Source organism: Homarus americanus, unplaced genomic scaffold, assembly GCF_018991925.1.
Source record: "Homarus americanus isolate GMGI-L3 unplaced genomic scaffold, GMGI_Hamer_2.0 scaffold44246, whole genome shotgun sequence".
Taxonomy (NCBI): Eukaryota; Metazoa; Arthropoda; class Malacostraca; order Decapoda; family Nephropidae; genus Homarus; species Homarus americanus.
This window is the reverse complement of record NW_024745309.1, coordinates 503,098-519,347: the sequence shown is the minus strand read 5'-3', so window position 1 is coordinate 519,347 and position 16,250 is coordinate 503,098.

Sequence of the window (16,250 nt, the reverse complement as noted above, 5' to 3'; positions counted from 1 at the left end):
ACACTTTATTGGAGTTTTCTTTGGAGTATTGGAGTAAGATTTTTTTTTTTCCTTTTTCGTTTCTTTCCTGGGTCTTGGAGGTGTGGTCACTATGTGTGTGTATGTGTATGTATGTATGTGTGTGTGTGTGTGTGTGTGGGTGTGTGTGTGTGTGTGTGTGTGTGTGTGTGTGTATCATTCTCTACCGACTTCCTCAATCATTCCTACATTCTCTCCTCCACCTGTCGTCGTTCTGCCTCATAAGGGGATAATATATTGTGTTTATCTTCATCGTTCTACTTTGGTGAATGATTAATTGCTCCTCAGTCTTTTATTGCTCCGCTTCTCTCGCCTGAAACTCGATACAGCGAACCATTCCATATAACGGACTTACAATAGAGAATCCGTTAGATGGGGGTTTCACATATAACGGACCCTCAATATAGCGGATTTTTCCTTCCCGCTGTATGAAAGGAAAATCCACTCAGATGTGAAAAGACGATGAATTTGCTTCAGTAGGTGAGGAAATCAGGAATAGGTGGAGGAATAGGTGGAGGAGGACACACGAGAAATAGGAGAAGTGAAAGGGTGAGAGAATAGGTACAGGTAGGGTAGGTGAGATAAGGGGGAGTAGAGGTTAAGTGACGTAATCTGGCACCTAGTGATTCTCCGGGTGAAAAAGAGATGAATTTTTGTAGGTTGTTTTGTTGTTTGAGTTTTGAGTTTTTTTTTTTTGTGTACTGTTGGTGGACAATGTTGTATCTCTAATTTGTATTCCTCAGCTGACTATTCGATTCTCCTTCTCTCCTTCCATTCCCTTTCCTTTTTGTACCCTCTTCCTCCCTCATTCATCCTCCTCTCTTTTCCTTTCCTCATTCCCCACCTACCCTTTTTTCCTTCCCTCTCCTACTTCCCCTTTCTCCACCTTCCCTTTACCCTTCCTCTTTCTTCATTCCCTCCCCCTTCCTCCATCTTCTCCTTTTGCTTCATCCCATCCCCTTCTTCTCTCTTTCCTCCCCCTCCTCCCCCTCCCCCTCCCCTTCCCCCACCAGGCCAGGGAGGTAGGGGTCGTGAGGCAGGGCTCCACAACGTGCCATTTCGGCGGCGGCATCCATCATGCACGTTTGTGATTACCGTGCGTTTGCGGTCTCTCCCGCCCTCCCAGGTGAGCGGGCGGGCGCCTTGCCTCACGCCCCCGCCCACTCAGGTGAGCAGGCGGGCGTCGAGTCTCACGCCCCCACGCCTACTCCCGCCCACAACCTACACACACCTCCTGATTCTTCTTTTGCACGCCACATCACTCTCGTCATCACCTTCACCCCGGGTGTTGATATCAGGTGACGGGATGGTGTTGACCTTCCTAATGAACACCGAACATGACCTCGTGGTGCAGCTGGACACGTAGTGATAGCTGGACTACTGAGTTGTATAGAAGAATAACTCTTCTTGACAGCAGTACAAATGTTAATCTACATCTGAACTCCCTTTGACAGCTATATTATTATACAGCTGGACACCGTAGACTAGTAACTGACAGAATAGTGAGTAGCAGACTGGTGATTATGGCAGACATGTTCTTACGGGATACTGATAGACTGCTGACTGGTGGTGGTGGTGAGGGACTCCCCGGGGCGTCAACACGACAGGTGGACTGGTCACACCCTCACCTGCCTGATTGAAAATGAGGCTGTGTTTGTCCTTAGGCTTTTAGCAGGAACATTTTGACTATTTGTCCTGAGGTTATGTGTATTCATCAAACTCACATTAAAGACAAACAATAACAAAAACCCCACAGGAACATGTTGTAAGTTATTGTTTTGACTATAAGTTTTATTGGGGAACTTCAATGCGAATATTAAATCATTAAGATCAAGTTAAAGTGAGAAATGTTAAGAAATATCACAGGTATAGTTTCTAAGGTACAGGTGTTGTGGAGGTTGTGTAAAGGTGTGTACATCTCTCGCTGAATGTCAAGGCGACTCTCTTAGTTTTAGATCGATTGATCAGGTGTTCACTTTTAGGTTAGAATGGTCGATCAGTTTTATTAGTTGTCAGTTAATGGTGATGAATGACTTTTTTCTTCTTTAAATAACTGAACTCTTTCATCAGCTGACGACTTTGGTCTGAGGAAACTGTTTAATTCTCGTCCTAAACACTTAAGCAGCGTATTTATATTGCATTATTACTCAAGTTAACTGAATCTCACTTATCTTTAATCTAATTCCAAGTGTTGACAGTCGGCAGGTGATGATACAGTGATCAGATATAAGATTTCGGGACACGAAAGAGTCATTTTCTGATGAGTGACATGACGTAACCAATAACTATGGGAGATAATGTCATGTTCACGAGGATGAGGTCGTCTACATCAACCATGTTGTCACGACTCGAAGGGAAGGGTCAAGTTGTAGGGGCTGTGGTGTCTCTCCTTCAGCGTCTAATTGTTGACAAGAATCAAATTAAGTTGACAGTAACATCTTCTTCTGTAAAGGTACGCGCGGACGCCATCAACTCCCCAGGTAACACCAGATGTATTTACACAAAACCTGTAAGAGAACCGAGTCTTTGGTATCATGTTATTCAAAGACCGACAAGGAAACTTTTGGACCCTTTGAGGACGATGGTTAAAGCAATAACTCCTTAAGGACGATACTTTAAGCTATGATCATCAAGGGTTAAAAGGTTAAGAAAAAAGGTCCAGAGCAATTGGTGTAAAATATCCCATCATCAACTCACTGAGGAGGTGGTGTGGGGGAGACCTGACTCTGGAGCTCCTGAAGATATAGAAGAACTATCTGTCTGTAAACTAAGATTGTTGGTGTTTTTGAGGAGAAGGAGCGTCCCCCTGTCTACAAACTCAAGATGTGTAGCCTGTAGAGGAGTGACTATACCTGTTAACCCATAATACAAAGCTTTGAAGCGGATGGAGGTCGCAAGTCTATCTGCAAGACAAGGATGAGAGGCCTTTTAAACGCCTGCCTTCGAATCCAGGATGTGAAGCCTCTGAAGCGGTGAAGGAATGCCTGTCTGAGGCTGAGAGCACTTTGACCTGGGAGGATGAGGGGCCGTAAAAAGAGTCCGTCAAGCGAGGCGTCACGAGCGGGCGGTGTTTGGGGCGGCGAGCGAGGCTGTCGGCCATTACCCAGTACACACACATAGCGGCTGACGAGACCACGCCATCACCTTGTCCTCCGACCACTAAACTACAGCTCACTACACCTCTGGCACTAGGAACCTCCCATATACCTTCCTTACACCCCGATACACCCAGATATACCCCTCCTCCTCCCTTATGGCCTCAACCTCCCCGTCAGGATTTTAACATCGAGGAATTTACTGAATGTTTGAAAGGGAAATATTTTGATGGTCCCGACTACTGTGAGGGGATGTATAAGAGGTAGTGTTGGCGTCTCCTGGGAACACTGGAGATGGTGAGAGCAACAAGGGTCTGGTCACCGCCCCTCCGATTGCCCAATGAATTTTGCATTGTTCAGACTGACTGTTGAACAACATTACGAATTTTAATGCAGAGGCGAGATAATAATAGTTGGACATTAAAGGCCCCTTATGGCTCACCACGTTATGAATATGATAATGATGATGGCGCGAGGGATAAAGTGCGTTAAGTTATGAAGCCATAAAAACAGGGTGCATCAGTTGAGGAAAGCTGTTACGCCATTATCATAGTGGCGCCTCGCCTTATCTGCATATATACGAGTTTCTGAGAGATATGATGTGACGGCACCCACGATTGTCGCTCGTCCACACTTCTGAAATAAGACTCATAATGCCACTTCCTCCCATGACGGAAATCAATCTGTTAGATATATATTTTTTTTTCTCTCCATTGCCAAAGAATGATTCAGCTCTGTTTTGCCGATCTGTGCTTCACTAAATCACTCCGAGGTGCTACGGGTCAGGGTTTATATATTAATTGTCAAATGGGGACACAGGAGGAACACCCACCTCGACCAGTGGTGTTGCCTCACGCGCCAAGCAAACCCCGTCGTCCCAGTCTTGACAGTTGTCGTAATGGCCGCCTCCGTCGACTCACATGGATCAGGAACCACAGCAAGATTCACGTGGACTAGGATCCAAAGGGAGACTGAAGAGGACCCACACACACACACACACACCCTATATGTATATTCCAGAGATCCTCACAGTAATTCAGGGTAATCCCGAGTATAGGAAATGCCACACCATGTTCTGATTAGAGTTGCTGTTTATTGTCCCCCACTGGGAAGTAACAAACACTGGTAACACATCTCAAGAGTTTAACCATAGTCACCACTGTAACATTGCTAATACGGTGTACCACTTTAATAAGGCATCTATAGACGACTTAAAAAAAATCCTATTAAAAATCACGAGGAAGGCTTTTAATAATATTGTTATGGTCTTGAAAGGCCGACCTGGAGGAGATATAAGATACGACGTTTGTATATAATTTGTCATGGAGGAAAACACCGAGGACTGTGAGGGAAGGAACCCACTGTGGTCTACCTTACCCCCCCCCCCTCCCTTACCCTCCCTACCTCCCTCATCATCACTAAACCTTCACAGCAAACTATTCCCCTTAACACGGCAGTCAATTCCCTCCTTCCCCTTCCCACACACACACACACAGCGTCAGTCAATCCACAAGAGCACCTGACTGCCGCATTAGTCGAGCCATAAACCCAGGTGAGGACAAAACCCATTACCGGAGTGAACACCTGAGATAAACACCAAACGAGGGTCTTATTGCCGCCCCTGTGCTCATGATAACATCTAAATTGGATGCAGACTACTAACATATGATAGGGTTTTAACTTCATATATGTATTTAAACTTCCTCTCTTGAAGACAATGATGAGGAGGATCTTTCTTTTTTTACACACACACACACACACACTCTCTCTCTCTCTCTCTCTCTCTCGCGTTTGTTGTGAAGGTGTCGTTCCCAAGTCGACCAAGTTATCGTATTGGTGCTGAGCAAATTAAGCTTTGAGGAAGATTAATGCCGATACAGTATTAAAAAACATAAGAATGGAAGAACACCATAGTTATGTCCTTCTGTTTACCTGCCAGTCTCACCTGTGAATGTTACCTGGAGCAATAATAAGTTGGGTACCTACGAAACCCTTAACTCATTGTATAGGTTTATTTGTAACGAGGATTAGAACTCAAAATATGGTATTGTTTGTATATTGTCAGAAAAGTATATTGTATTATGGGTGTATATATTGTCAAGAGTGTATTGTGTATATTGTCAGCGGTGTTGTATTAGAGTAAAGGTGTGTTAGAGTGTTGCACCTGTATTGTAATTAACATCTTAACATGGTAATCACGACTCATCACCTGACACACCTGGACACTTAACACCTCCGGATCACCTGAAGAATCTCCACCCCACCGCTTATTGTAACTAAAGATTAACCACCCTAAGAAATATTTGGAGGTGAGGTTAGGTGAGGTGAGGTGAGGTGAGGTTAGAACACAATCTAGAGATAAACGTCCATTCTCTTGCCTCCCCAGTGTTGCCATGACCACCCCCAGGCCTCTGCCAGTGTTGCCATGACCCCCAGGCCTCTACCAGTGTTGCCATGACCACCCCCCAGCCTCTACCAGTGTTGCCATGACCACCCCAGGCCTCTGCCAGTGTTGCCATGACCACCCCGGCCTCCCCAGTGTTGCCATTACCACCTCCAGGCTTCTACCAGTGTTGCCAGACCACCCCAGGCCTCTACCAGTGTTACCATGACCACCTCCAAGCCTCCCCCCAGTGTTGCCATCAGATAAAAGAAATATCCCTTCACCAGGATCTTATTTGTAACTCACCAGACTTACAAATCTGCCAACACTTCTGGGGGAATCCAACCTTAATTATGTATGCAGAAGAGGTTGTGATCCTTTGTTTTGGGGGATCGGTCACGCTGAGAATATGGCCGCCCAAGGCATGCCTGTAATTTGTCGGCTGCCCGGTAGGGGTCTGTCGGGACCAACACAAAGAAAATGGGATGTAAGACTTTCTTCCCTGTGTTGTTGTTGTTGTAGTGTTTCAAATTTTTATTGTTTTGTTTTGTTTTTGAGTTGGAAAAAAAACATTTAAAAAATTATGAATTTATATTTGTATTTAATGTTATGTCAATCATGTATTTATTTACGTATGATTAATAATATTACTTGACACACACACACCAAGTTTTCTTTGTGTGTAAACTGGGTCCAAACTTGGCACCTGAAGGAATACATTTCACACTTCCTTCCTCTGAGTTATTTGACCCTTCGTGCGGTGTTTCCTTGACAGTCTGAACAAACATCATCTCTACTGTGATATTTTCTTTATACATTATACACGTGTTTATTAAATGGTGTCAGGTGTTTGAGTGGTGTCACATGGCAGGTGTTTATTGAGTGGTGTCGGGTGTGAATTGGCTGGTGTCACGTGTCAGATGTTTATTGGTGTTTGAGTCGTTTCCATCTTTATCCTCATGTTTAAGGGTTCTTCCTCTTTATTTTTCATCTCCCACCCTCCCTTTCTCCCTGTTTGTTTGTCTCTCCCTTTTCGTATTTTATTTCTTCCTTCTTCCTGTATCTTCTTACCTCTCCCTGTGTCACCGTTATCTCCCTACTGTTAACTCTCTCCATCTTCTGCCTCTCCTTCTCTCTCTTTCTCTCTTTCTTTGTCACTGTACTGTACATTTTCTTTCCCTATTCCCCCTGCTCCTCCTTCTTCTTCTTCTCCTCCTCCTCCTCCTCCTCCTCCTCCTCCTCCTTACCGTTCCTCCCCTTTGTTACTACATTAGTCTCTTCCCCTCCTCATCTTTCTCCTCTTCCCTCCACCCTCTCTTCACCACCCCCACCACCCCCACCACCCTCACCACCACACACTCTCTCCCTCATTAATACCACAATATCTCACCTCACCAGCACCTTCACGCCCTCATCACCAACACCAACCCCACCCTTCTTCGTCAGGTTTTTTTCCCCTCCCTCACCCACCCCACCAGGCAACCACCACCACCTCCTCCCGCCCACACTCCCTCACCTCCGACCACTCCTCAACACCGCCTATCCCAGTCTATCCCGTCTAACCTCTCCTCTCCCCCAACTCTCTGTTCAGCTAGTGTCATCCCAAACTACTTCATCTCACGCTATCCCTCTCTATTTCTCTAAGTCTATCTCTCACCCCATCCCACCCTACCCCTCTCTCTTCACACTCATCCCACCCTATCCCCTCTCTCTCTCTCTCTTCCACCACCCCCATCCTACCCCCCAACCACTCCCATCCACCCTCGGAGGTGTGGTAGGGGAGGAAGGTGGTCTCGGTAGGGGGTCGCAGGCCGTGGGTAAGCCCGTACCTGGCCTCGCGGTAAATCACCAGACCAACGAGGCCGCCCGTCTGTTTTACGAGGAGATTTAGGGGCGTCGGTGTGGCTGGCTGGTGATGGGTATTGTTTTAGCCTCCTCCTGTGATCTACACGGTATTTGCAGTTGCATATTGATCGTTCGAATTAGTGAAGGGATAGGTGATGGTGTACTGTATATATATATATATTTTTTTTTTTTTCACTCTATTTTATGATTATATTAATATTTAGTGTTTTAATTTGTTTTTGATGTTTAGGATTTTTTTTATTTGTCTTTAGTAGAGCATAGTAGGGTTTTTCTTTGTATATTAGCTAGATATTAAAGGAATTTGTATTTTTTTTACAGATAAATTATTTCTAGTATTAATGTTTTTTTTTATTAAGACTTTTTAAATTATCTTTAACATTTTCCGGTGTTAAAATGTTCAAATGTTAGAATTTTTATTACGATTTAATTTTAATGTGAGTTTCTGTGCTAAAATATTTACACTTTAGCTTATAATTTTTTTAATATGATTTTTGCCGTTTAACTGTGTAGCAAATACAGTGTTATGGTAATTATTTAACAAAAATAATTGACTTCTTAATATAATACTAATTTTTGTTCAACTATTCAGAAAATGTCGATACTTTTTTGGGGGAGATTTGCGATATGAATATTTTATTTTTTATTCAATACTGAAAATTTTAAATGAATAATGACGATTTTTTGTATTACCTCATGGTGAATTGTGATACGTATGAGGCGCCAAGTGTTTGATCGTCTTGACACAAATAAATACATATTTTAACCCCCCCCAAAAAGGTGTTTTTTTTTACCTTTCAAACTTGACATTTTTACGATTTTCATTATCTTTTTCCCAGGTTAATGAAGGGGTGTGTTATAGGTAGTTACTGGCGCAGGTAGAGCTACACACCTGCCTAACTACCCGGGTTTACACACCTTTCCTTCCACCTCGTTAACGCCTGATGGATCTCACTCCACGGGGAGAGATTTTTAACCCACAAAAAATAATGGAAATATTTCTTCCCCCCCCAGACAAATTACTTAAGGTGCCCCTCCCCTCAGTTGTGGATGGTAGACCTGCTGGCTGGTGTTAGTCAGAGGCTGTTGGTGTTGTTGTTATTGTATTGTTGTTGTTCTTCTTCTACTACTACTTCTTCCTCTTTACTACTACTACTACTACCGTACCTTGATGGGATGTCACGTTACGTTATTATCGAAATGTATTTCAGGGTGGGTGAAATCTATCTGAGGATTGGCAACCACGGCCCACCGACCCCCAAATATTTTCGGGTTGTTTCTTAATTCTCTTTCATTCATTTATCTTAGTCTGTGTTTTCCCTCACCCACCTTCCTCTACCATTATCACCTCATTCGTGATTATGAGTAAATTATCTAATTTTTCTCATTCAATTAATTTCTAGGATAATTAAGCTATGGAGATGACGTTCAATGATGCTCTGAATAATATAGGAGAGAGAGAGAGAGAGAGACTGCTTTAACCCCCCCCCCCTTCTGCCCTCCTTCTGCCCCACCGTCAGCATCCCTCCGGCCCCACCCATCCCCACCCACCATCACCACCTCCTTCGTGTCTTTACCTGACGGAGGTGAGAGAGCCCCAGCCAAACGTTCCTAAGTCCTGGCCACATGAATCACTGTCACGTGAGGCGTCCCTACCTGGCATCTCCTCGTCAACATGATCGACGCAGCTGTGTACCGAGTTAGCATAAGGCCTCTATAGAGAGATGTTAACCCTTGTCGGGATGAATAGATCTGTCAGGCTGGAGTATAGTAGAGAGAGAGAGAGAGAGAGAGCGACTGCTTTAAGCTACCCCCTCTTCCCAACCCCCCTCTTCCCAACCCCCCCTCTTCCAACCCCTTTCCCTCTTAGCCAACCCCTCTTCCTTAACCTCCCTCTTTCCAACCCCCCCTCTTCCCAACCCCCTCTTCCCAACCCCTCCCTCTTTCCAACCCCCCCTCTTCCCAACCCCCTCTTCCCAACCCCCCCTCTTTCCCACCCTCTTCCCAACCCCCCTCTTCCCACCCCCCTCTTCCCAACGCCCCTCTTCCCAACCCACCCTCTTCCCAACCCCCTCTTCCCAACCCCCTCTTCCCCAACCCCCTCTTCCCAACCCCCCCTCCCCCCCCCCCCCAACCCCTCTTTAACCCCCTCTTCCCAACCCCCTCTTCCCCCTCTTCCCCACCCACCCCCTTCCCAACCCCCCTCTTCCCAACCCCCCTCTTCCCAACCCCCTCTTCCCCCCTCTTCCCAACCCACCTCTCTTCCCAACCCCCCTCTTCCCAACCCACCCTCTTCCCAACCCCCCTCTTAAACCCCCCTCTTCCCAACCTCCCTCTTTCCAACCCCCCCTCTTCCCCCCACCCCCTTCCCAACCCCTCCCTCTTTTCCCACCCCTCTTAACCCCCCCCCTCTTCCAACCCCCCTCTTCCCAACCCCCCTCCTTTAACCCCCTCTTCCCAACCCCCCTCTTCCCCAACCCCCCCTCTTCCCAACCCCCCTCTTCCCCAACCACCCTCTTCCCAACCCCCCTCTTCCCAACCCACCTCCCTCCCCCCCCTCTTCCCAACCCCCCTCTTCCCCAACCCCACCCTCTTCCCAACCACCTCTCCTCCCAACCCCCTCTTCCCACCTCTTCCCAACCCCCCTCCCCCAACCCCCTCTTCCCAACCCCCCTCTTCCCACCCCCTCTTCCCAACCCCCTCTTCCCCCAACCCCCTCTTCCCAACCCCCCTCTTCCCAACCCCCCTCTTCCCAACCCCCCCTCCCCCTCTTCCCAACCCCCCCTCTTCCCAACGCCCCTCTTCCGCATGTCAGACTAACAGATCCATCAGTCGGGTCCTCAACTGTACCTAAGTAGAGGAGTTTTCATCCCTCTAGACTAAACTTTCTCATCACATCATTGAGACCTATCAATCTCTCTCTCTCTCTCTCGCCATGAGGTAAGAGCCTTCATGTTGGATAATGTTATTAGTGTATAATGAATGTATGAGTGCAATGTATAATTTTTCTATTTTTTTGTATGTGTTGTGAAAGATTGTTGTTGTTGTTTTTGTTTTGTGGTTATTTGCGGTAAGGGATGACTGATGTATATTGTTATTGTTATTGTTATTATTATTATTATTATTGTTATTATTATTATTATTGTTTTTATTATTTTATTTTTGGGGTCTATAATTATTATATATCTTTAATGTCTTGTATATTATTGTTTTATTATTGGTATTATTATTATTATCCCTTTGTGGTACTACAACTATTGGCTACTACAATTTCTACCACTATTTACGACCCCTGTCTGGTACTACAACTATTGGCTACCACAATTTCTACCACTTGTGTTTCTAGTGCCTGTGTTCCTTGTATACCTGTGTTCCTTGTATACCTGTGTTCCTTGTATACCTGTGACGTATGCGGGTATAGGTCCTTGTTCCCTCCCACAATCCCTTCCAATCACCACCTGTCACCACCATCCATCAGTAGTTAACGAGATGGTATAGTGAGGGGTGGTAGTGGTGGTAGTAGTGGTGAATGAAGGTAAGGGCGGTGGTGATGGTTGGAGAGGTGGTGGTAAGCTGGATATAGTGAGGAGGATGGTTGTAGAGCTAGTGGTGATAGTGTGGGTGGTGATAGTGTGGTAGTGTGGATATCCGAATTCTTAGGACGGATCTGCCAGTGGTGGTGCTGAGTTCACTAAGTTCTCTGTGTAATTTCTATGCAATATTTAGCACACCTTAATATCTCTTATACCAGCCCCACCACCTAGCTCCTGTCACCTGAGAAACACCTGATATATACCTGTATGTTTATTTAATTTCCTTTAGTATTGGTTTGAAATGTAATGGAGGTGTTAAACTTTAAAATACAAGAAGCTCTAGTATAAGGCACACATTAACCATCATTTACCAGGATCCATTTCAGCTTTTCGGTGGTCAAATCGCGTTTTAAAATGATTTCACTTTTTTTTTTTTTACTTCTCATTCTAGTTTCTTTCCATGGTCGTATTGCGTCACTGAGTCCTGGAAATAACCCAAAAATTCGCTCCAAATTTTTTTAATATCATTTTGGCTTAAGAATGGACCACTAGTCTCTCGTGTTGTGCCTGACCCAATGGACCAGCCCACCAGTACCCCTGGGCCACGTCTCCTACCACCACTACCTGTAGCCGATAAATCATCCACTAACTAGACGTCTGGCCCGACCCGCTTCTGGATAGACCTAATCATTTATAATCTCCTCTGTATTTGGCAATTAATATGAAGGCATTTGAGACTCTGGTGGAGGTTAGTGATGCTATATTTTGGGGGAAGTTAGCAACTAGTACGCTAAGTGAAGCTGAAATACAGTCTTAAGGCTTCAGGGAGTCCGAGAAGAAATATATGTGGTGGAGGGATTTAGGGGTAGGACCTGAAATATGAGGATATAGGGTATAGGGAATATAGGGAGTCGGACCTGAATTATGAGGACATAGGGTATAGGGAATATAGGGAGTCGGACCTGAATTATAAGGGATGATGACCTGAAGTTACATGAGTATTATGAGGAATTAGTATTAAGGGATGACCTGGAGGTAAGGCAGAAGGATGTATACAGAACTTAATGGCATGCAGAGAGTCTTTGGTCCGTGATATATACAGTACGTGGTAGACTACCCTGTGTGTGTGTGTGTGTGTTGGTACAGCTGTGTGGTTGAGAGTGCCATAATGAGGTAGATGTAAGGCACTTGTGTAGAAAGACTTAAGACCTCTTCATTTCCATCTCATTTACATCTTGAGTTATTATCCTAACTCACTTAACCCTACGACGAATATATTGATCTAAAAATAAACAAAAAAATATCAATTCGTCGGTCAGTCACTAGGAAGAAATCGTGTCTCTCAGAAAGTCCAACACGTAAAAAACCTTACACGGAACTTTCAGATATTAGTTGTTATACATCATACAATAAACATACATGATCATACACAAGAGGTGGTGATAAAGTTGTACAGGGGTGCATGATACTGGGGTGAAGTGGGGGTTACCGGGAGGCTGATGATGACTAGGTGGTGTTTACCGGGGGGGTTACCTGAGGCAGTTGGAGCCCAGCGAGCTCTCAGGATAACCATCGCATTAATCTCTCTCTATCAGGTAAGAAGGATTTGTCTAAGCACGATAGATTACTACTGTTTTCGTCCTGAGTGGTAGAGGGAGCGAGTCTTTGTGTTGCTATCGTCTCCTGGTTGTGTTGGTGAGGCGTTCGTCTTGAGAAATGAGATAAGGAATTGGTTTATCATCACCTATCTTGGTTATGTCTCTCACAGGGGAGGTATAATTTAATATGTTGTTATTTTTAAGTTGGTCGTAGCATTCCCGAAAATGGCCGACACGCAGAGGCACAGATTCAAAGGACGGAGGAATTTAGAACTGTGATAAATAAGTATAATAAGAGCTTTAAAGAGTCGCATTACTATCTCGGTGATCAGTCAAGAGCCTGGGGCGAGTATTGCTATCCTGTTATTTTGTAAACTTAAGATGAAATATTACCCTTAACCATCTCTCAGCCTAAACATTATTTTAAGGAAGATTTATAGATATTTTTTTTCTCAAGCTGCCATAAACTAGTGGCTGATAACGTAATAATACCTATGTGCCAAAAATCACACACTGGGAGTGATCCTAAAAACCGAGAAATACGGTGCCCATTTTCTCTACTTGGGACCATTTTCTGTGGGTGTGAGGAGGGTCCCCCTGGCGCGTTAAACCCACCAGGCGGCCGTCCACCGTCATTACCCACACAAACACACTCTTTCTCCGCCTGCCACCCGGCAATTAGCCACGACTCCATCTCCACCGCCTCGCTTGGGGGATATCATCAGCTCATATACGGTGCCAGGGTTCGAGGGTGATTTGGTAGTTCTTAATGATCGGGTCAAAGTCTGCATTATGTATTTGGCTCCTCGTATAACATGTCATTTCTCTCCTATTCATTACAAAAACATGTCATTTGGAGTGTAATTTCAGACGGGTGTGGTATTATCCCGGTGGTGGAGAGGGTCGCGGGGCAGCCATCAGCTCGCTCACCATTTATCAGCTCCACCTTAACTCCACAGTTTCGTTACTGCCCGTGAGCGGCGCCGATGATTTAGTAGTTACTGGAGGCGAGATGGTGACAATTTCTACCAAGAAATAGCAGAGAAAATTGTCGTAGGAAGCCTAAAGAAGGAAAAAACACCAGCATGTGTACTGGTTTATGAAGGCAACTGATCGGTAAACTCAAAATGTTTTAAAGATTCTTGTTTTCTTGGCGTCTCTTGGCGAGGGAATATTCCTCACCAGATAACTTCACGACCTGCCAGTGCTTGGTGACGCGAAATTTAACCAACACTTAAATGTGATAAGATAATCAAGTCATCTGTGGGCTAGGAGTGATGTAGGGGAGGACTCAAGTGTACAATCATCTCTAAGATATTGTCTCCCTTCTTATTACAGTATAAGTAAAGTCACCGTCTAGTGCCGCCTCTTCACGACCCTCACGCGAGACTAGATTCAACCAACGTTTAAATATCAGTAAAAAAAATTAAGACATGTTGTGAGTGATGCAGGGAGACTGTGAGGGGAGGAGGGAGTGGGGGAGGACTGAGGCAGGTGTCTAGCGCCTCATTAAGCCGAGGTCTTGTGCCTTGCGCTGTAAATTCCCACTGAAAGACATACATGAATTTTATTTTATATATCTTCGTCGAACTATTTCGTTGAGGAGCTTGTACGACCTCGGTTAAGTCGAGAGAGAGAGAGAGAGAGAGAGAGAGAGAGAGAGAGAGAGTGCGTGCGTGCGTGCGTGTGTCAGTCATTTACATCTTTGCAGGACAATTATTTCACCTTTTCCATTCATTCTCATCATACACACAAAAATATAGACGAGACGCGACCTTTATACCATCTTCAGGTGCTCTCTTCCTGTACTCCCACACCTGAAAAAAAAAAGAAACATTATATTTTAGGTATTTTCCTCTTCTCTTCAACATCAGTAGTTTAGAAGAACCTTGAATAGACGCCGGCTGCGGGGGTACACATTCCCCCTGAACAGCCGAGGAACAAAAAAAAACCCACCTCAGATACCTTAAAAATAAATCAACAATATAAGTAGATCAAATAGAAATTAACTTTGTATGATATTACTCTGATTTAAGTGTAGATAATAGAATAAATATTACCTTGTAAATTTAAGAGCAATGGGGAAACAAGTTCTCCCGTTCGATTATTACGAATCATTTGAGATTTTTATCATGTGACACAAGACTCGGCCAAAACCAAGCTCGTGGAAATCTGAGACTTCCATGAACCGGCTCACAAGGGTCGTAATCCAGTGTGAACGGAATTGTGAGTTTCTGGGCCAGCTGTAGCCATGCAGACTCTTACCCGTGAACTTGGTCAAAATATTTTGTTGTTTTGAGTTTACTTTACACCCACTACACAAGGTTTTAACACCTCCTGTGAGTAAGGTTATGAAATATTCTGACCCTAACGCACTCCTTCCTTCCTCCTCCTCTCTTTGCCATTGACCCTCTTCCTTCTCCTTCCCTATTTATTGCTCCTCTTTCTCCTCCCCCTCCCCTATTCACCCCCTTTCTTTCTTCTCTTCCCCTACCCACTCCTCCTCTTCCTTCTTCTTTCCTATGTACTCCTCCTCTTCCACCTCCTTGCTTGTCTCTCCTCCTCCTCCTTGCTTCCCTCTCCTCCTCCTCCTCCTCCTCCTCCTCCTCCTCCTCCACCATCATCTCACGCAATAGTCTCAAAACAGATGTAAATACAATGGTTGAGTGTGACGCTGCTTTATATGTTATTACCAGTTCGTGAAATGGGATCTTTAACCTAACCTAACCTAAGTTTGGCAGGTTAGTTTAGCGTGGGCTGGGTCTAGGCTGGATTAGCTTGGGTTTATGTTGGGTTAGGTTGGTATAGCTTGGGTTAGGTTAGCTTGGGTTGGGTTAGCTTGGGTTGGGTTGGGCTTAGGTGAGGTTATGACTAATTTTTATAATGTAGCCATGATTAATGTTTATTACCTTGTAAAAAGAAAATACACAACTGAGAACAAATCATATTTATGGGATTTTAGTTATTTTATTTCTGTTGTCATAGTAATATATAGTGTTGATGTTTGAGAGAGAGAGAGGGAGAGAGAGGAGAGGAGAGAGAGAGAGAGAGAGAGAGAGAGAGAGAGAGAGAGAGAGAGAGAGATTTATACTGATGGATCTAGATGTGGAATCGGGTGTAATTTTCCATAATTTGTGGTTTGGAAATTACAGTGAATGTCTCCAATAAGAAAACAACACACAAAAAATCAGGGAATTTTTGCACAATTTTAGGACGTAAAACTGATTTTCAACCACTGACTCATTGACTGACTCACTGACTGACTCACTGACTGAGTGCAGGTTATCAAGACAGAGAAACCCATAACTAAAGTTTTCCATACGACGATAATAATAATAATAACACATAGTAAAACAATGGAACTGGGTCTGAGTTATTGCGGAAAAGCAAAAACACTCACTGTACTGGATCAATTGTTTACCAAGAGAAGAGAAGACGTCTCTAGCACCACATAACATACCATCTAACCTTACCATTTCTCCATTAAAAAAAATCACACAATCCATTACCCTCAATAAAAATGTTCAAAACACTGGGAGTTATACACGTTCCACACCTACTTGACCACTATCCCAGCATCAGAGAAATGACCAATGAAAAAAAAAAAAAAAGGAGGCGAAATTATCACTTCTCAGCTGCTAAACTCCGTCCAGTAACAAGCCTCGCGTATAACTCCTTACAAATACCCACCAATTGAACAAACAGAGACCACATAGAAATATCTGACGTTGTTTTTTTTTTGTTTTTTTTGGAGGGGGAG